At 45.4% G+C, this 21,473-nt stretch overlaps 1 protein-coding gene across 4 annotated transcripts in view; it reads right to left on the reverse strand.

Annotated features, from left to right (window-relative positions):
- Positions 1–21,473, reverse strand: part of cpne2 (copine II) — a 262,943-nt gene that overhangs the window by 20,977 nt on the left and 220,493 nt on the right. The window lies entirely within an intron of this gene.

Raw genomic sequence — 21,473 nt, forward strand, 5'->3', positions numbered from 1 at the left:
ATTCTTCCTTATATCTACAGAAAGAAAAATGTAACCCTGTAATGATACAGAATATTTGACATAGATCATAAAGGAGGATTAATAAATCAATGGATTGAGCAAGATTGGCCACATAAATTGTACATTCAATACAATGACCATCAAATTAATGTTTGACAAGTGCCAAGTCCTCAGGATACTGATTATTATTGCACAAGTCACTGCCTGTACAAATGAACATTGCTTTCTTCATCTGAGTGGTGACACAGAAGTGAATATGGTTTTATTTGTCAATGGTGTCTGAAAGAATGTAGTACATGATTTGGATTTGGGTAGAGATATTAAACAAACAACCAAACTCTCCCCCCCCATCCCTTCCCACCACCGCCTCCCTCTCCCCCCCCCAGGCTCAATTTCCAGTCTGTGCTGAAGTTGTTGTACAGAATGAACCAGGATAGGGCTCAGTGCCCCGGCTTTGGGAGAGTTCAAGATTTGCTGCTGCAGTAGCTCTCCGATGTTTTGGGTGGAAAGGTTCAGTGTGCAAAAGCCAGCCGCAGGCACACTCAGAGCCAGCTCCAACATTGTTCACTGAACACGACAAAAGGTCCACTCGATGAGATACCAGAGGAACATGGGTGGATTATTACCTCAGCAAGAGCCAAGGGATTAAGACACGTGAGAAAATGGAGGTAGCAATTCGCATTATTGGAGCACCTTCAACACTGCATAATTCACAGGAGCATTATCGACACAGAATTGAGACGCAGCCACACGAGGAGGAATTCAGACAATTGAACAGATGTGGAGTCAAAGATGTGGTTTGAGGAATATCTCAAATGAGCACAGGTTAAAAGAAGAAAAAAAAGAAAGAATTGAGTTGATGTAACATCTTCCACAACCTCGGTACAAACCCAATCACTACCACATCCAATGAAGCATGTTAGAAATGTACAGCAGAATGTTTTTAGGGTCTGAGCAATGTGGGCTATGGGGAGAGTCGAGGCAGAAGTAGATGAGAAGGTTGCAAGGCTGATCTTGACATCCGGCCAATCATGCTCCACCTTTTATGCTTTTAAATGGTGAGACAACATTCTCGACAGGCAATGGCAACTTGTATATTAATTGTTAAGTGCCTTCGTCACGGCCCGATTCACCTCATTAATATTTAACTTTTTACCTTACCAATGTGCCAATCAAGCTAGACTTTGAGAAAATTCTACATTGAAAGCAGAGCAGGTACTTGGCAAATTCAGTTCACTGCTTCTTCCCAATAATTTCCATGTGGTGTACAATCAACTGTATTGCAGGACATCCTTGACCATGGACATTGACATCTGGTAGTTGCCAACCTCTCAGTGGCATCATGACACATGTCTCTGGAAGCATAGACTTGCACTGCAGGGTGCCCCAGTAGTGAGCACTGAAAGGCTACAGCAGGGACACTGCACACACAGGGTTAGGCACTCAGCTCATCAATTAGATGTCTGGGTTCCTCATCTTAGCGTTTGCTCACTGAGCTCCTAGCTGAAGGCTTGTGCAGTCACATAACCAAGCAGCTGTGTGGCTCAGCTCAGTCCAGGAGGAAGAGGACATCTTGCTATGCAGCAGTGTCTCCCGTCAATGTGGTACCTACAGCACATATCAGAGTAAACCCACTGCATATGCAGCAAGCAGGGAGCCATGGCTCAACGCCTTCAATCACTAACCGTCAGCCAAGTCCTTGGAGGTATCAGTCCATCAGGGGGTCCTGGCTCAGTCTAGGGTACAGCCTCCAATACCTCACCCAGGGGATCAGCCGCAGTCAGGTGTCCAGTCAGAGGAATCTGAATGAGAGGGTTGGTGAAGTGGATCCCCAGTTAGTCCCCAGCAGCTCCATAAGCAGCCACTTCAGGGGCTGGAGGGTAGGGCTTACATGATCATGGTAAACTACAGCCATGAGTCGGGGCTGAGCCCGTCTGGTGACATGCTCAATTGGGTGAGGGGCCACAATCTGTCCAGAGAACCTAAGGGGGTTGCTGCCGTGAGAAGAAAACCCGACAGATTATTCTGCAAGACTGGAAGCTGCAGGCTTTTAGGGGGAATGGGCAACAGTGTGTGCAGTAGGGATGGATATGGTAAAGCATGGATGGAAAGGGAACTATATGGGAGGGGTATGACCACACTTGACATGGTAATCTCCTACGTCAGTGGCTGTAGAGGAAAGGTGGGCAGGTTCAGACTCATCTCGATGGGTGGGGACTTGGGGAGGTGTGAAGCTTGTGCTGTTTGATGGGAAGGAAGCAGACACAGACGGATAGGGATTTACAGAAATGTAGAAATGGAGGCTTGAACCACTGGCCCAGGAGTGCTTACTCTCACCTTCCACTCAGCAGGAAATCGACAGTATGCAATGGGGAAGGAAATGGCTGTGTACACACCTGGTGCGGGTGGGGTGAGTGACTAGACCTGGAGGCAAGGTGGCTGTGAGACTCACTGATGGGACAGCCTTTAGAAAGAACATTACACACAGCCTCCTGCACAGGACCACAACCTGCCAGCTCCCTAATAATAGGAACAGCAGCAGGCCATTTAGCCCCTCCAGCTTATTCCAAAATTCAATGAAATTATGGCAGATCCGTAACTTAACTCCATAAGCCTGCCTTTTGTCCATATCACTTGATACTTTTGCTGCACAAAAACCTATCTCAGATTTAAAACTAACAACCAGTCTGGATCAACTTCCCTTCACGGAGACAATTCCAAACATCTACCACACTTTAAGTGTTTCCTAACATCTTACCTTAATGGCTTGGCCCTAATTTTCAGACTATGCCCCCTCATTCTAGAATTCCTAATCAGTGGGAATAGTTTATCTTTATCTACGCTGTTTTTTCCCATTAATATCTTGAAGACTTTGATCAGGTCATGCTTTAACCTTCTTAATGCTAGAGAGATCATATCTAATTTGCATAATTGTTCTTTCTAACTTAATCCCTGAAGTCCAGGTATCATTCTTGCAAACCTATGCTGTGCTCCTTCTAAGGCCAATACATCTTTCCTGAGGGGTAGTCCCCAGATCTGCTCACAGCACTGCATGGGGTCTAACCAGGGGTTTGTATAACTGCAGCATAACTTCTGCATCCTTGTACTGCAGTCCTCTAGATATAAATGCCAGCATCCCATTAAGCGTTCTTGAATATTTTCTGCACCTGGTTGTGATATTTTAAAGATCTATACACCTGAATCCCCTAGTGTCTTTGGACATCCACTGTGTTTAACTTCATACCATCTAGAAAGTGCCCCGATCTTTTTCAGTCCAAAATGGATAATCTTGTACTTGCTTACATTGAACTCCATTCACCTAGTCCATTAGTATCTCTTTGGAACTTTATGCTACCACCTACATTCTCCACAGTGCTGCCCGACATTGCAATCCTTGGCCATCCTAATGTATTGCATCCATGTTTGTGCTGCACCTCCCTGACCCACACATCACTGACCAATGCACAGTATGCACAACATTCTTGGCTGGGAAAGAATAGGATATTGTTGGAGGAGGATGAAAAGGAGTTAGCAGCACCTCGAGATCTAACTACATCTTGTATGCTTGCTCTCAGATGCTGCTTCAGGCTCGCAGCACATACATTGATCGATGGGGCATCATGTGCTGGAGAATCGCTGTGCCATCTTCCCCTTCTCCCAACGTATTCAGATTCTGATGGCAATAAACATCTGAATGCCAGTGCTCATCTGGGTACATTGTGGATGGCACCAGTGCTAAGGATCCTAGTCTTTTCAATGGACATCCAACAAGTGGTGAGTTGTTCTGGAAATGGTGTGTGTGTGGTAAGGCAGGACTGGAACTGAACCTGAGGGTGCTGTAGGTAGGTAATGACAAGAATTTGATAAGATTCAGCGAGAAAAGCTGATAGGCTTCACGGTGGAAAACCCCCCAAAAAGCTCAACACAACTTGTACTTAGCCCAAAAAATAAGATTGAGTCTAGAGTCTTTCTGGTTATGAAGTCAGAAAGGTGGAGGTATTTATAGAGAAAAACCCAGAGCTCAGGGTTTAGAGTTGAAAGCACAGCTATCAATGTTTGAGTGATGGGAATCAGGAATACATAATGGGGGAGCACAAATACTCAACTGCTATAAAAAGGCTTTATTTATCAAGTCATCCCTACATTTAACACACTGTAAAAATGTAGCTCATTTTCTATCTCTTATACTGGTACTTCTAAAGTAATATTCTTCATAGATTAATGCGATATATTTGCAATGTCTGGGATTATTTCTCCAGTTCTGTCAATACTCTGTGATAAAGACAGTTCACAGATGACCAGATCACCTCACAGACTTAGTTTTTAAGTGGTGTTGCCATGGACAGCTTCAGTACCATCAAGTCAAAGGAGGTCTACAACACAGGAGAATTATAATGTCAGGGTTTCAAAGGAAAATCCTTGAGACTGGGTGATTCAGACAGAATCTTTAAAGGCGAAATGACCATGATCAAGTACATATCAAGAGAAAAGCATAAACTGCATGTTGTGCTATCACTGCCCGGTCTCAGTGAGGTGACAGACACTGTCACATCCTGAAAGATTGTCTGGATATATAACTGCAGGCACAAGAACCCTCCATCGGAAAGGTGCAAATAGCGCTGGTGTCTTCAACTCAGGCAGAGAAATTGTGGACCCTGTGTTACGGATTAGGCTCAGACCACTCAAAATGTTCTTGAACAGGCAACCCTTACCATAACTTTGCATTTTGTTTCAGTAAGTGTACAGTGAAAATTACCCGGAGTAAGTTAGCTAGGTTGACTACCACGTTTTAAAACAAACAAAAATTTATTCACAAAATGAAACACAAAGAACAGAATAAAGAGCCCCTACAGAACTCAGTCTATTGCTGTGGTTCTGTTCACCGAGCTGGGAATTTGTGTTGCAGACGTTTCGTCCCCTGTCTCGGTGACATCCTCAGTGCTTGGGAGCCTCCTGTGAAGCGCTTCTGTGATGTTTCCTCCAGCATTTATAGTGGTTTGTACCTGCCGTTGTCAGTTCCAGCTGTCCGCTGCAGTGGTCGGTATATTGGGTCCAGGTCGATGTGTTTGTTGATAGAATCTGTGGATGAGTGCCATGCCTCTAGGAATTTCCTGGCTGTTCTCTGTTTGGCTTGTCCCATAATAGTAGTGTTGTCCCAGTCGAAGTCATGTTACCTGTCATCTGTGTGTGTGGCTACTAAGGATAGCTGGTAGCTATCCTTAGTAGCCACGTGTCGTTTCGTGGCTAGTTGGCGTTCATGGATACGAATCGTTAGCTGTCCTATTTCATCCTTTTTCATCTCTGTACTAAATTAGTCACCTCAGAACCAGGAGGGTTTTATGACCCATCTGAAAAAAAACCAAGGACACAGTATCCTGGAGAAAAGAAGCAGCTTTTAGAAAAAAGGGACCAACTTTGTGACATCTCCCCCCTTAAAAAAATGAACCATCAACATCAAAAGATGGCTTCATTTTTGAAACACTTCAAAAACACACATATACACTATACTAATTACACACATGCAAACGTGTACAACCACATGCGAATTCAGGCCGTGGCACACCTGCCACTGAAGGCCTCTGTATATCACTTGAGCCTCGATAACGCATCGGCAATCACGTTTTCGTGACCTGCCACACGTACAATTGTCAAATTGAATGGCTGCAACAGCAGCTCCATCTACACAGTCTGGCATTTTTGTCCTTAATTTTTTCCACAAATCTCAGTGGGTTATGGTCAGTGGAAACGATTGTCTCAGATGCATTGTTGGTAATATAAATGCTGAAACGTTGTAATGCCAACATCGAGCTTAATATCTATTTCTCCACCGCTGATTATTTCTGTTGATGAACTTTCAACTTCCTGGAAAAATACTCGATGGGTCTTTCTCGTCCCTCATCATCCTCCTGCAGGAGCACTGCACTGACACGCACATCACTGGCATTGATAGCCACCTTGAAAGGCTTTGTGTAATCCGATGTGGCTAATACTGGGGGGCAGTGGTTAACGCAGCTTTTAGGCTGTCAAATGCCTTTTGACAGTCTGCTGTCCGCTGTAATTTCTTGCGCGTTTTTAACATTTCGGTGAGTGGAGCAGCCACACTGCTAAAGTTCGGCACAAATATTTGGTTAAACCCAGTCAATCCCAGGAACCATAGTCCTACTTTTTTCATTGCCGGTGTGGGAAACTCCTCAATTACTTTTGTTTTTACATCCCATGGGGCCATTTGTCCATGTCCAATAACATGGCCCAGGAAGGTGACTTGGGCTTTGGCAAATTCACTTTTAGCCAGGTTTACCACCAAGCCTGCCTTCCAAAGTCGATCGAACAAGTCCGATAAATACTATAAATGTTCCTTCCATGAGTGACTAAAAACCACCAGGTCATTAATGTAAACAACACAATTGGGTAACCCAGCAATGACCTTATTAGTCAGTCTCTGAAATGTGGCTGGAGTGTTTTTCATACCAAATGGTATGACTTTGAACTGATATAGTCCATTTGGCGTTACGAAAGCTGAAATCGCCTTTGCTCTCTCTGACAGGGGTACTTACCAGTAGCCTCTGAGCAAGTCCAACTTAGAAATGTAAGTTGCTTATCCTCCGTTTTGGGCACAGTCCTCTAACCGTCAAATTGGATATGCGTCAGCCTTTGTAACGGCATTGACTTTGCGATAGTCCACACATAACCATTGGGTACTATCTGGCTTTGGCACCATGACTATGGGTGAGCTCCAGTCACTGAAACTCACTTTGATTATGCCATTGTGGAGCATGCGCTCTATCTCCTTCTGAATCTGTCCCAACTTTAAAAGGTTATGCCTATAAGGATGTCATTTAACCGGAACAGCATCTCCTACCTCTACATCATGCACAATTAGTTTAATTCCCAGTTTATTTCCACATCTCTCCCATGTGATAGTAATAACTCTTTCAAGTTATTTCAATTTTCTTCAAATTTCAATAATTTATCCCAATTTTTGACAACTTCCTATTGTCCAATTTGATTTGAGGAATGTCCAATTCAGAATCCTCTGAATCTGGTTCTTCCTTCTGTGCTGTAATCATTAATACCTTCTCTCTTGCTTTCCTTCCCTATCAAAATACCTTTTGAGCATATTCACATGACACACACTGTGAGATTTCTTTCTGTCTGGAGTCCTTATCAAGTAGTTCACCTTACTCAATTTCCTCTCGATTTGATAACATTGCTTTTAAAGGCTCACCTGTAACTGGAAGTAACACCAATACCTCATCCCCAGTTGCAAAATTGCGAATTTGTGATTTTTTAAAACCTGCTTCCTGTTTATTTATATGTTGTGATACTTCGAAATGCTGTCTAGCCAACTCTCCAGCTCTATTGAATCCTTCTCTGAAATGTGACACATAGTCCAAGTGGGTGTTCTCTGAATTCTGACTTATTAATTTCTCCTTAATCAATTTTAACAGTCCTCTTACTTCATGCCTAAAAATTAATTCAAATGGACTGAATTTGATCGATTTATTTGGAACATCTCTGATCGCAAAAAGTACAAACGGAACTCCTTTATCCCAATCATCTGAATAAGCCTGACCAGGAGCCCTCAACATGGTCTTGAGTGTTTGATGCCATCTCTGAAGTGCTCCCTGTGATTCTGGATGGTACACAATATATCAGAATTACTTTATTCCCAAGTAATCCAGAACCTCCTTGAATAGTTTGAATGTGAAATTTGATCCTTGGTCTGACTGGATCTCTATTGGTAGTCAGTATCTAGTAAAAAAACTAAGTAATTCTTCTACAACCCTTTTAGCTGTGATGTTGCGTAATGGGATTGCCTCTGGAAATCTAGTTGACACATTCATTATTGTTAATAAATACTTATTCCCACATTTTGTTTGAGGTAGGGGACCTACGCAATCAGTTAAGACTCTTGTGAAAGCTTCCTCAAATGCTGGAATAGGTATTAAAGGTGTTGGTTTTATTACTGCCTGTGGGTTTCCGATTAGCTGACATGTAATGACATGTCTGGCAAAATTCAACTACATCCAGGCCAGTAAAATGTCTTTGTATTTTAGCCTATGTTTTCCTCACTCCTAAATGGCCCCCAAGTGGTAGGTCATGCGCCACTCACAATACCTCCTTTCTATACACCTCCTTTTGTGGGCAGCACGGTGGTTAGCACTGCTGCCTCACAGTGCAAGAGACCCGGGTTCAATTCCCGCCTCAGGCGACTGACTGTGTGGAGTTTGCACATTCTCCCGGTGCCTGCGTGGGTTTCCTCTGGGTGCTCCAGTTTCCTCCCACAGTCTAAAAATGTACAGGTTAGGTGAATTGGCCATGCTAAATTGCCTGTAGTGTTAGGTGAAGGGGTAAATGTAGGAGAATGGGTCTGGGTGGGTTGCGTTTCGGAGGGTCGGTGTGGACTTGTTGGGCCGAAGGGCCTGTTTCCACACTCTAAGTAATCTAAACTAATCTAATCTAATCTAAGTAATCTAATCTAATCTAAGTAATCTATACCCTACTGGCAAAACAAATTGATGAACCTCTGCCCATTTCTCATCTGCTTGAATATGTGATGGTCTCCAGTTCCTTATTAAGATTAGATTAGATTAGATTAGATTAGATTACTTACAGTCTAAGGCATCATTTGTTAAGTAATAACACACAGGGATGCATTCACTCTCCTCTGTAAATGTCTTTTGTTACAACTATTTTAACTTCTCATCTTTCTGCTGTAATTCAATCATCTTAGCAGAGCTAAAGATACTTGCATGTTACCTATTTGCTCCTGCTCTGTCCAACTTATCTGATCAAAAAAAGTCTTGGATAAAGCTATGTCAGCTTTCTTATCTGTGCCTTTTCATCTCTCCTCCTTCAACCTGTGCCTCTGTGATCTTGTGCCCACACAATCTGGGAAAATTCCTTGATAAACATCCTTCATTTCTTCAGTTGCCTGTGTCTCCACTGGCTTTTCAACTAGGGTAGGCACCACACCTACCGGTGAGTCAGCTATATCATTTTCAAGGACAAACTGTATTCCTGGAGCTGAGAGTTTGTCCAGTACTCCTATCACAAATTTTTCACTCTTCTATGGACTCTCTCGCCTCACTTTACATAATTGAGCACTTTTTGTCACACCATGAATTCCTGTTACCAGTACCTTTTCTGGCAATAGTCCCTCAGGAGTACATATCTCCTCATCCTTCAGTATTACAGACTGAGAGGATCCTGTGTCCCTTAATATTGTAACCTGCTTACCTATGACTTCTGGTCTATGTGAATAAACTTTACCCTTGCTTGTATATTTTTAAGCAGATCTGGCACTTCCTCCTTAATCAATCTCTGATCATCTTGTACACTCTGAGGCAGTTGTCTAACTTCCTTTGCGCTTTTTGTTACTAGTCAAACAAAACTCCCAGGCTTGTCTGGTTTTCCTACACCTGACTTTCTCCTAGCCCACCAACACTGTGATTTTGTGTGGCCCACTTTATTACAATGAAAACACCGGAGCTTTTTAACTTCTTTGTCCCCCTCAAGGGTTCCTTTTTGTATCCAGTGGTTAGTTCTCTTTATGATCTTCACTGAGATCTACCTTTCCCTTTCCATGTGAGGATTCCTCTTTGCCCCAATTTTTATCTCTTATTGATTCTGGAAGATAAACCAAGTTTTGTGGACCAACTCATAATCATCAGCCCCTTCAGTTGATAACCTTGCTGTTTTAACTCTCTACTCTGCCATATGAGTTCGCACTACCTCCCCACTAAGGTTACCTTCAGCCTTTATCTCCAGCCTTTTATGCTGACTTTCTTTTTTAAGTGTCATTTACTGACGTTCAAAACCTCTCTCTTTTTCTTTCGCTTCTGTTGTTCTCTCTTTTTCTCTCTTCTGCTTTTAATTGTAACTCAAAATGTTTCATTTCTGCTGCCCTTTCCCCATCTCTTGCCTCTAACTCAAACTGCTTCATTTGCAATTGAATTCTTGTCATCTCTGTAGATTCTGATGGTTTCTCCAGCAAGTTTAAATGCTGAGCTACTGCTGTAATTATCTCTCCTTTCCTCACAGAAGCAGGCAGGTCCAATTCCAGTTTCTCTGCTAATTCCTGCAGCTTGGTCTTATTCAGCTTTTGTAAAACTTCCAAAGTCACCGCATCCATATCCAGAAATTTCTGGTGACTGAAAGAGCCATTACTATCCCAAGCTTTGTCTACCAACCAAACCAACACCCAAAATAAAGACACTAGCACCTACTACTCACTGATTAAAATCATGCAAAGAGCCCCCAGTCTGTTATGGACTAGGCCAGACCACTCAAAACAGGCAACCCAGACCATAACTTTGCAATTTGTTTTGGTAGGTGTACAGTGAAAAACACCCAGAATAAGTTAGCGAAATTGACTACCAGGTTTTAAAACAGTCAAAACTTTATTCACAAAATTATAGAGTGAAACACAAAGAATAGAATAAAGAACCCCTACTGAACTCAGTCTATCCAAACTCAACTTAATTATGATGTTCTGAATCTACACAACAGTCCCAATAAGTAAACCCTTTTAAAACACAGTAAAAATGGAGCAAATGCTTACTGGTTGAAGTTAGAAGGGCAGAAGGAGAGAGAGAGAGAGAGTTTAGCAGCCTGTTTCCACACAGCTCACAGTTGAACTCTGAACTAGTTCTGGACTGAACTACTCAGCTAGAGAGCTGACCACTCCTCTTTCATTATACAGGTCATTTCTAAAACATGACCACTTTGGCCTGAAGTCTCAATTGTTTACATATAAACAAAAAGCCTCTCAACATCCTTTTTCATCTCTGTACCAAACTCAGAGCTGGGAGGGTTTTATGACCCGTCTGAAAAAAAAATAAAAGACACAGTATCCTTGAGAAAAGGAACAGCTTTTAGAAAAAAGGGACCAGCTTTGTGTCAGCTTGCACAGGGCTTCGTGCTGGGCTCACAACCTTTTCCAATTTATATCAATGAAGAAATGGTAGCCAAATTTGCAGATGTCACAAAGATAGCTCAGAAAGTATATTATGAAGAGCACATAACAGGATACAGATCATTATTGACGGGTTAAATGAGTGATCAAAGATTGGGCAGATGGAGGATGTTGTGAGAAACTGAGAAGTTGTTCACTTTGGTAGAAAGGATGAAAAAGCAGAGCACTACGTAAATGCACAACATCTGCCGAATTCTGAGGTACAAGGGGTTCTAGGGGATTAATGGCTCACAAAACGTTGGTCTGCCTCTCGACTAATTGAGTTTGTCACATAGAACTTATTAGTGACTCATCATCTCTCCCATTCCTTGATCCAAAGGATGTTTACTAGTGGATCCTATTCGGGAAGGCTGCTCCAAACGAGAAGTTAGGATGGAAGGCCAGCAGTTGGTAAATTGATGAGATCATCACGGAGTGCTCAGTAAGGTGCAGCATGAATAGTTAGTGGGTTTTTGTCAGGCACCGGATGAGCACATGGGACAGAGTCTCAGTGATGTAATGGTGTTCTTTATGAATTAGTTAATTAGTGTTGGAGTGGTGGGATCTTCCCAAAGGGCATTCCAATGGGCTGAATGACTGCCCCTCATCATTATCTAACTTACGATCATGCGCCATATTAACCATCTACTATCTACTGAGTATTTTTTTTTAAAAAAGAGAAGTCTAAAAACAACACATAAATCATTCCATTTGTAGAAATATTGAACCAGGCAGCTAGTGAAGTTGTTCTCAGACATTATTTTGGTTGTCTTTTGTGATGGCAAGCTGCCAAAGTCAGTTAACATCTGAATATAGATACTGATTCTCCCGGGCTTCTGTTTACCAAACAGAAAGTACTGAGCCCTATAATGATTTTCTAGACAGAAGTACGCTGCTCTTCCTGAGCATAATAGGTTCAGAATGAAATGACTAGGTTGAGATATGCATGAGCTTGGCATTTATGAGTATGGAAAATGTGCTACATAAAGAAGCCTCAAAATAACATGTCAAAAAGTTTCCAATTGTTTTCCTTCAGTGAATTTGATGACGCTGTATTTACCAAACCAAATAGATTCCATCAGCAAAGACTCAGCAGCAGATAATGCGAGGGTATATATTTAACAACATAATATTCTTACTTTGTGCAAACGGAAGCTCTCTGATATTAAATAAAAGTAGAAAATGTTAAGAAGTTCAGCAGGTTCAGCATTTTACGTGGAGTGAGAAACAAAGCTAATATTTCAACTCACTGGCCTTTGAAAGGAAGTTGTTCTGCTAAGTTCTAAGTTAGTTGCTTAAAGCACCTCATCAGTATGTGACAAGTATCATCCAATTGTCTATCTTTAGCAACTGCCCTTGGAAAAGTTGCTATTTAGTGAGAGTTGGAAACAAATATTGATGTTTGTGAAGACGGTAAAATATGAACAAAATATGTATGGATTACTGAACAAAAAACAGCCTTTGAAAAATAGGAATATGATTTAGTCATATGAATTGCTGAAGGTTTTATTTAGAGAGAACATGACAAAGTTCTCAGTTTACGTGAAATGCTTGAACCATAAGTTCTCTTTTCTCCATTGAAAATGCATGACACGCCATATTCTTAATGAAGGTGGAATGAGATGTAGCTGAATTGAGAGATTGTATATGACATGACTAATTCCAGAAATGTGCTGAATAATTCAAGGTTTTATCTTTACTGGTTTGCATATCATTTTCTAAACATGCTTTTAAATAGGAGCTGCACCTCTTGCATTATTTTGTGCAAATATTATATTTTTCATAACAATCATGAGCCAAGGGATATATGCCACCTGTTTAAAGAGCAATCTTGCAAGTGTTTTAACATGAATTTAATAGCAACAATAATAGCTGTGGTATATTCTCAAGTATATATTATTTTGTTTGTCAAATGTTTTACTCATGTTATATCATGATACATCCAGCCTTAAAATGTAGCAATCAGTACTATCAAAGGGCTGTTGGCAAGCTTTTTCTGGAGCTAGTCATTGCCAATCCTTTTTAACATTTAGCATACCTTCCAACTGACATTGCGACGTCTTTGCGTAAACATTAAACACTACATTGTATGTCTTTATTAAAACCCAGTAAATAGCACATAGCGTTCACCTCGTTCTTCACTATATCCCAACACTCGTAGAAAACAAAAAATATAGTTGACTTCACAGGACTGGAACAAAATAGAAAACAAAATCGAATGTACGCTCAACCTCTGTCTGCCTGGGCAGATAAGAGCCTCAAGAATCCTACAGGACTACTTGAAGAGTTGTCTGGCTTTCTGGCTCTCTCCAATACTTGTCCTTCAAAACGACCAGTAAAACCACATTAACCTTGTTGCCGTTCACGTGTTCATGCTGTGTAGAGAACAGCTACCTTATTTTCTTACATTGCCACACTTCAAAAGTAAATTAATTGCAAGTGAAGCATTTTACGATGTGATCTGACATTACTTAAAGGCAAATCTTTTTCAACCAATGCTTAGGAACAAGCACGTGCCCTAACCGGGGCGGCACAGTGGCTCAGTGGTTAGCACTGCTGCCCTGCAGTGCCAGGGTCCTGAGTTCGATTCCTGCCTTGGGCGACTGTCTGTGTGGAGTTTGCACATTCTCCCCGCGTCTGCGTGGGTTTCCACAATCCAAAGATGTGCAGGTTAGGTGAATTGGCCGTGCTAAATTGTCCATAGTATTAGGTGCATTTGTAGGGGAATGGGTGTGGGTGGGTTACTCTTTGAAGGGTCGGTGTGGACTTGTTGGGCTGAAGGGCCTGTTTCCATACTGTAGGGAATCTAATCTAATCTCATGACAGTTATATAAGGAACTGCAATCATTGGATCTGGTATTTCTCCCTTATCCTCCAACTCATGGTTGATCTACTCTGATATTGTACACATAGAGATAGCTAAATATGAATTCCTCCCATCTTAAACCAATGAACATGAGAAAATATCCAAATAAACAGCCTCCTGACAGAATTATATCCACAAGTGAATGACATGATCCATTAGCCAAGAGCTTCTCAGTAGTTTCTGCATATCACTGAAGTACTATGTATATAGGAGGATTCAAAGCATTAATTGTCCACTCAAGGCCATGGGCCGGCAACTCACCAGTGCTTCCCACCTTGTCTGTACAGACTTGGACGGGGGAAGGGTGGACCGACAGTGGGTACATCACTGATGGCGTGGTGCCCTAACTTGTGAGTCCAGCCCCCTCTTCTCCTGTCTGTGAAGGAGGCCCATCAAATTTAACCCAGAATCAAGGCTGGGACTGCAGTACTAACAGAGTACTCTGCTATCTGAGGTGCTATTGGCTATGTAAACAACGCCGTAGCACTATTCTGAAGATGAACAAGAGAGCTCCCACTGGTGTCCTGGCAACCATTACTCTCTCAATCAACACCATAAGGACATTGGAGAAACTCAACAGGTCTGACAATGTCTGTGGTGAGAAATAGAGTTACTGTTTTGAGTCTGATATGATTCTTCTTCAGAACTGATTAAGAACTAACACTGCTTCTCTATCCACTGATGCTGCTGAGCTTCTCCAGCACTTTCTCTTTTTATTTCAGATGTCCAGCATCCACAATATTTTGCTTTCACCACAATAACATTTGCTGGTCATTGTCACGTTGTGGTGAGTGGGAGCTTGCCTGTTGGCTGATTGGCTGCCTGTGTCTCTTATACTGCAACCGTGACTACACTTCCCAAATACGTGACTGGTTGTAAGGTATTTTGAAATGTCCTGAGGCCACAACAGGCTCTATGTAAAAGCACGTTTTTCCTTTCACTATGCTTCTCCAAGCCTCAGCAGTGGGAAATGTCCATAACTCAGGACTAATTAGTTTGAACAGCTCATTCATCAAAGACCATCTGTGATTCAGGTCAAGTTGACTCTGACTTGAAAATATGCAAATTCGATTTTGCATGTGCATTCTGACACTCCCTTCAAAATGATTTGTCCATTGACCAGATTTGCGCCCCAGGGAGGTGATATTAAGTAAATGCCAACGAAGACTCCATTTAGATCAATGAGTTGCGATTGAATCTGATATCTTGAGTAAACAGAGTAATTGACAGGTCCAGAGAGGAAATCAAAACGACCTTTCCACAGTCATTAATCACAATCAGATTAATCACATTGTCCTGCAGGGATTTCATGTTGGTCCGTATGTGCCAAATCATTAACTGGCAAATGGGTCTTTGTAGTTAAAGCTGTAAGCACAATATTGTCACAAGAGCATCGCAACAGTATTAATGCCAGGCAACAGCTGTAATTGAACACTGAATTCAACTCTGAACATTTGTCACTCACCAGTGAACTAAATCTTTATTTGACCCCTCTTTCACATTTTATTTTTTCTGCCAAGAAATCATGCATCATTGCCTCAAAGAAAAGTGCTAGCTGGTGAAACATGGCCCTGTAGCTAATATGATTGTTAATCAGGTAGCAGGAAGATTGAAGTAGCCAAGGTTCACTCAGTTCTCCGACAGGCAATTACGAAGCAGTTTATTAACCAGAGAGTGGTGAGAATATGGAGCTCACTGCCATGGGTGTAACAAGAAGCGAATGCCAAAAATATGGATGGCACAGTGGAGCTCAGTGGTTGGCACTACTGCCTCACAGCGCCAGGAACTCAGGTTTGATTCCAGCCTCGGGCGACTGTCTGTGTGGGGTTTGCACGTTCTTCCCGTGTCTGCGTGAGTTGCCTCTGGGTGCTCCGGTTTCCTCCCACTGTCCAAAGATGTGCAGGCTAGGTGGATGAACCATGAGAAATGCAGGGGTACAGGGATAGAGTAGGGTGGGGGGGGGGGGGTCTGGGTTGGACACTGGACCCAATGGGCTGAATAGTCTGCTTGCACACTGAAGGGATTCTATGTTTAAAGGGAAGCTGGATAAAGAGAAGGAGAAAAGAACAGAGGGGGATGTTGATAAGATTAGATTAATTTGCAAAAACGGGAAGCAACGAGGAATTAGTCATAAAAATCAACAGCACAGAAAAAGGCTCTTTGGCCCATCATCTCATGCCAGCCAGAAACATAAACAACCAACTAACTACTCTAATCCCATTTCCTAGCACTTGGGCCATAGCCTTGTAGACCTTGGCTTCACAAGTGTACATCTACATACTTCAGAAATGTTATGACAGGTTTGCGACTCTAATCTCTTACAGGCAGTGAGTTCCAGAAACCCACTACCCACTAAGTGAAAAATATTCCCCTTACGTTACGAAAATCAGAATTATGACAGTCAGCCGAGCAGCTAACTTAAAAAGAAATCCCAAAGTCTTCTATGAGTACATCAACAGTGAAAAGGTGGTAAAAGGAGGAGTAAAGCCAAGTAGGAACCAAACAAGACGATTTATTCAAAGAAAGGAGAGGCAAGGCTGAGGCGTTAAATTAATATTTTGCATCTGTCTTTGCCTATGCCCAGGCCATGATGAGGGCGAGGAAACTCAGACACAAAAATTGATAAAAATAGAGGATAAGCTGTCAGTACTAATGTTGACAAGGAACTGGGAGTGGATAAGATGCGTCTAAAGATAATGAAGGAGTTGAGAGTGAAAATTGCAGCGGCACTGGTCTTAATCGTCAGGGCTGGTGGTGGAAGACTGTAGTGTTGCACACGTTACATCCTTGTCTACAGAAGATTGGAGGGATAAGTTCAGCAATTACGGACCAGTCAGTTTAACTTTGGTGGTGGGGCAAGCTCTGGAAACAGTAACTTGGGATAGAATTAATAGTCACACAATAGTTTACAAAGAATGACGCCAGGGATGAAGGGCTTGTCACGTAAAGAGTGGCTAAGGACTCTGGGTCCGTACCAGAGGGAGTTTAAAAGATTGGGAGTGGGTCTGATTGAAACCTACAGAATACCGTGAGGCCCAGACAGAATGGATGTGGAGAAGATGTTTCCACTCAGAGGAGAGACTAAGACCCGAGGGCACTGCCTCAGAGTGAAGTGATGACCCTTTATAACTGGGATAAGGAGGAATCTCTTCAGCCTAAGGAACTCATTGCTGCAAAAGACTGTGGAGACCAAGTCATTGAGTATATTTAAGACAGAGATAGATAAGGTTCTTGATTGGTGAGGGGATCAAGGGTTATGGGGAGAAGGCAAGAGAATGGAGTCGAGAAATTTATCAGCCATGATCGAATGGTGTAGCTTTAGAATGAGTGTAGAATTATACCGAATGGCCTAATTTTGCTCCAAGGTCTTATGGTCTAATGGTCGTGTGGAAAAATGTGGATTGTTTGGAAGTGTCGGTATGGATTTGTTGATGGAAAATTGTGTGTCACTAACTTGCTGGAGGTTTTGAAGAGGTAAGAGATACGGTTGATGAGGGGAGATCCATTGATGTGGTAAACACAGATTTCTGAAAGGGCATTCGATACAATGCCACACAACAGGCTTGCAATTCAGGTGCAAACTCGTGTGGACCACCACTATTTTGTTGGATCAAATGGCCCATTTCTGGATTGGACATTCTCTGCAATTACCTACTCCTGAGGGGAGTGCATCCCACTCGCTTGGGAAACCTCTGATAGCACAGGTCAGTCAGGAAGTGGAGAGACAAATGTGTACTCCACCAATTGCTGTCAGAGTTATGGGACTGTCAGGCCAGATTTAAACACTGTGCAACAACACATTTCATTTCCATAGCATCATTATGTTTCAAGGTGCTTTACAGTGGCATTATCATTGAAAATTGCAAGAAATTTACCAAGGGCTTCAAGGTGTTATCAGGGGGACAGAATCTCTTCTGCATATTATTGGGGATTCTCTCAGCCTTCCTTATTGCTAATTCTCTGTTATTGTTATCTCTCAGTTGGTTGTAGTCCCATTGTCATCCACTACTCATCTGATGGGACCCACATTGCCACCAATCCCCACCCACAATGGCAATATGGGTATGTTCCAAAAACAGATCTCTTGGCAATGATTGAGGTCTGCAGTCCTGATTCATAAGCCCCCGGCTTCTCTAACCCCAGGGAGGGAGAGTGTGGCTGCTATTTCGCCATTGGACCTGAGTCACAGGCAATTCGTAGCCAGTCCAGATGGAATTAGTGAACTCAGTCCAAAATGAGAATGGGAACCGCATGATCTTCTGCACTGACTATCCTCAGCAGGGGTCCTGTGTGCAGGATGACTGGACTGTGGACAGGTTTGACTTTGACTGCTGACATCAGTTTTTCATGCATGTTGCAAGCATGTACATTAAAATAGCTCCAATTCAGAACACATTATCCAATATTACAGTAGGTTATAGAGGAAGGCTGGTGGGAGTGCTCAGCATGGAGTGCTGAGGGTGTGTTGCAAACGGTCATTTGGGTGGGGTGATTGAGGATGAATTGAGCAGGGGGCGTGCGGAGAGGAGAGGGGAGTGAGGAGCAGGGGAAGGGGAGAGAGAGGAGAGGGGGACAGCAAAGAGTGGAGAGGGGAGAGGATGGGGGCAGGGAGAGAGAGGAGTTGTGTGTTGGGAGGGGGGGAGATAAAAGAGGAGAAAGAAAGGGGCAATGAAGGAAGTGGGCAGTGAGGGGAGGAAGTGGGGAGAGGAGTTTCAAAAGGGGAGTGCTGGGAGAAGGGTGTGGGGAGAGGAGAGTGTGGAGAGGATGTGTCAGCAGAGGGGAGTGGGAGAGGGGAGAAGGAGTGGGGTGTGAGCGGTGTGCTGGAGGAGAGAGGAGTGGGGAGTGAATGGGGTGCTGGGGGAGAGAGCAATGAGGAGTGAGTGGCGTGCAGGGGGACAGAGGATTGGGGAGTGAGCAGTGTGCTGGGGGAGAGAGGAGTGGGGAGTGAGTGGTGTTGGGGGAGAGAGGAGTGGGGAGTGAGTGGTGTTGGGAGAGAGAGGAGTGGGGAGTGAGTGGTGTTGGGAGAGAGAGGAGTGGGGAGTGAGTGGAGTGTTGGGGGAGAGAGGGGTGGGCAGTGAATGGTGTGCAGGGGGAGAGGGAGCAATGGGCCGTGAGTGGTGTGCGGGGGGAGAGAGGAGTGGGGAGTGAGTGGAGTGTTGGGGGAGAGGGGGTGGGGAGTGAGTGGTGTGCTGGGGGAGAGAGGAGTGGGGAGTGAGTGGTGTTGGGGGAGAGAGGAGTGGGGAGTGAGTGGTGTTGGGGGAGAGAGAAGTGGACAGTGAGTGCTGTTGGGGAGAGAGGAGTGGGGAATGAGTGGTGTGCTGGGGAGAGGGGAGTGGGTAGTGAGCGGTGTGCTGCGGGGAGAGGAGTGGGGAGTGAGCGGTGTGCTGGGTGAGAGAGGAGTGGGGAGTGAGTGGTGTGTTGAGGGAGAGGGGAGTGGGGAGTGAGTGGTGTGCTGGGGGAGAGAGGAGTGGGGAGTGAGTGGTGTGCTGGGGGAGAGAGGACTGGGCAGTGAATGGAGAGCTGGGGGAGAGAGGGGTGGGGAGTGAGTGGTGCTGGGGGAGAGAGGAGTGGGCAGTCATGGTGTGTTGGGGAGAGTGGAGTGGGGAGTGAGTGGTGTGCTGGGGGAGAGAGGAGTGGGCAGTGAGCGGTGTGTTGGGGGAGAGAGGATTGGGGAGTGAGTGGAGTGTTGGGGAGAGAGGAATGGGGAGTGAGTGGAGTGTTGGGGGAGAGAGGGGTGGGGAGTGAGTGGTGTGCTGGGGAGAGAGGAGTGGGGAGTGAATGGTGTTCTGAGGGAGAGAGGAGTGGGGAGTGAGTGATGTTGGGGGAGAGAAGTGTGGGGAATGAGTGGTGTGCTGGGGGAGAGAGGAGTGGGCAGTGAGTGGAGTTGGGGGAGAGAGGAGTGGGGAGTGAGCGATGTTGGGGGAGAGTGGAGTGGGGAGTGAGTGGAGTGTTGGGGAGAGAGGGGTGGGGAGTGAGTGGAGTGTTAGGGGAGAGAGGAGTGGGAGTGAGTGGAGTGTTGGGGGAGAGAGGGGTAGGGAGTGAGTGGAGTGTTGGGGGAGAGAGGAGTGGGCAGTGAGTGGTGTTGGGGGAGAGAGTAGTGGGGAGTGTGTGGCGTGCTGGAGGAGAGAGGAGTGGGCAGTGAGTGGTGTGCTGGGGGAGAGAGGAGTGGGAGTGAGTGGTGTGCTGAGGGAGAGAGGAGTGGGCAGTGAGTGGTGTTCTGGGGGAGAGAGGGGTGGGAGTGAGTGGTGTGCTGGGGGAGAGAGGGTTGGGGAGTGAGTGGTGTGCTGGGGGAGAGAGGAGTGGGGAGTGAGCGGTGTACTGGGGGAGAGAGGAGTGGGGAGTGAGTGGTATGCTGGGGTAAGGAGGAGTGGGGAGTTAGCGGTGTACTGGGGGAGAGAGGAGTGGGCAGTGAGCGGTGTACTGGGGGAGAGAGGTGTGGTCAGTGAGTGGTCTGCTGGGGGAGAGAGGAGTGGGGAGTGAGTGGTGTGCTGGGGTAGAGAGGAGTGGGCTGTGAGTGTTGTGCTGGGGGAGAGAGGAGTGGGGAGTGAGTGGTGTGCTGGTGTAAGGAGGAGTGGGCAGTGAGTGGTGTGCTGGGGGAGGGAGGAGTGGGGAGTGAGTGGTGTGCTGGGGGAGAGAGGAGTGGGCAATGAGTGGTGTGCTGGGGGAGAGAGGAGTGGGCAGTGAGTGGTGTTGGGGGAGAGAGTAGTGGGGAGTGTGTGGTGTGCTGGGGGAGAGAGGAGTGGGAGTGAGTGGTGTGCTGGGGGAGAGAGGAGTGGGCAGTGAGTGGTGTGCTGGGGAGAGAGGAGTGGGGAGTGAGTGGTGTGCTGGGGGAAAGAGGAGTGGGAATGAGTGGGGTGTTGGGGGAGAGAGGAGTGGTTAGTGTGTGGTGTGCTGGGGGAGAAGAGTGGGCAGTGAGCGGGGTGCGGGGGGAGAGGAGTGGGGAGTGAGCGGTGTGCTTGGGGAGAGAAGAGTGGGGAGCGAGCGGTGTGCTGGGGGAGAGAGGAGTGGGAGTGAGTGGTGTGCTGGGGGAGAGAGGAGTGGGCAGTGAGTGGTGTGCTGGGGGAGAGAGGGGTGGGAGTGAGTGGTGTGCCGGGGGAGAGAGGGTTGGGGAGTGAGTGGTGTGCTGGCGGAGAGAGGAGTGGGGAGTGAGCGGTGTGCTGGGGGAGAGAGGAGTGGGGAGTGAGCAGTGTACTGGGGGAGAGAGGAGTGGGGAGTGGGCGGTGTACTGGGGGAGAGAGGATTGGAGAGTGAGTGGTGTGCTGGGGGAGAGAGGAGTGGGGAGTGAGTGGTATGCTGGAGGAGAGAGGAGTGGGCAGTGAGTGGTGTGCTGGGGTAAGGAGGAGTGGGCAGTGAGTGGTGTGCTGGGGGAGGGAGCAGTGGGGAGTGAGTGGTGTGCTGGGGGAGAGAGGAGTGGGGAGTGAGTGGTGTGCTGGGGTAAGGAGGAGTGGGCAGTGAGTGGTGTGCTGTGGGAGAGAGGAGTGGGGAGTGAGTGGTGTGCTGGGGTAAGGAGGAGTGGGCAGTGAGTGGTGTGCTGGGGGAGGGAGCAGTGGGGAGTGAGTGGTGTGCTGGGGGAGAGAGGAGTGGGCAGTGAGTGGTGTGCTGGGGAGAGAGGATTGGGGAGTGAGTGGTGTGCTGGCGGAGAGAGGAGTG

The sequence above is a fragment of the Chiloscyllium plagiosum genome, unplaced genomic scaffold (genome assembly GCF_037043375.1).
Source record: "Chiloscyllium plagiosum isolate Xiang-an unplaced genomic scaffold, Cpla_swu_hap1 HiC_scaffold_17, whole genome shotgun sequence".
NCBI classification, from domain to species: Eukaryota; Metazoa; Chordata; class Chondrichthyes; order Orectolobiformes; family Hemiscylliidae; genus Chiloscyllium; species Chiloscyllium plagiosum.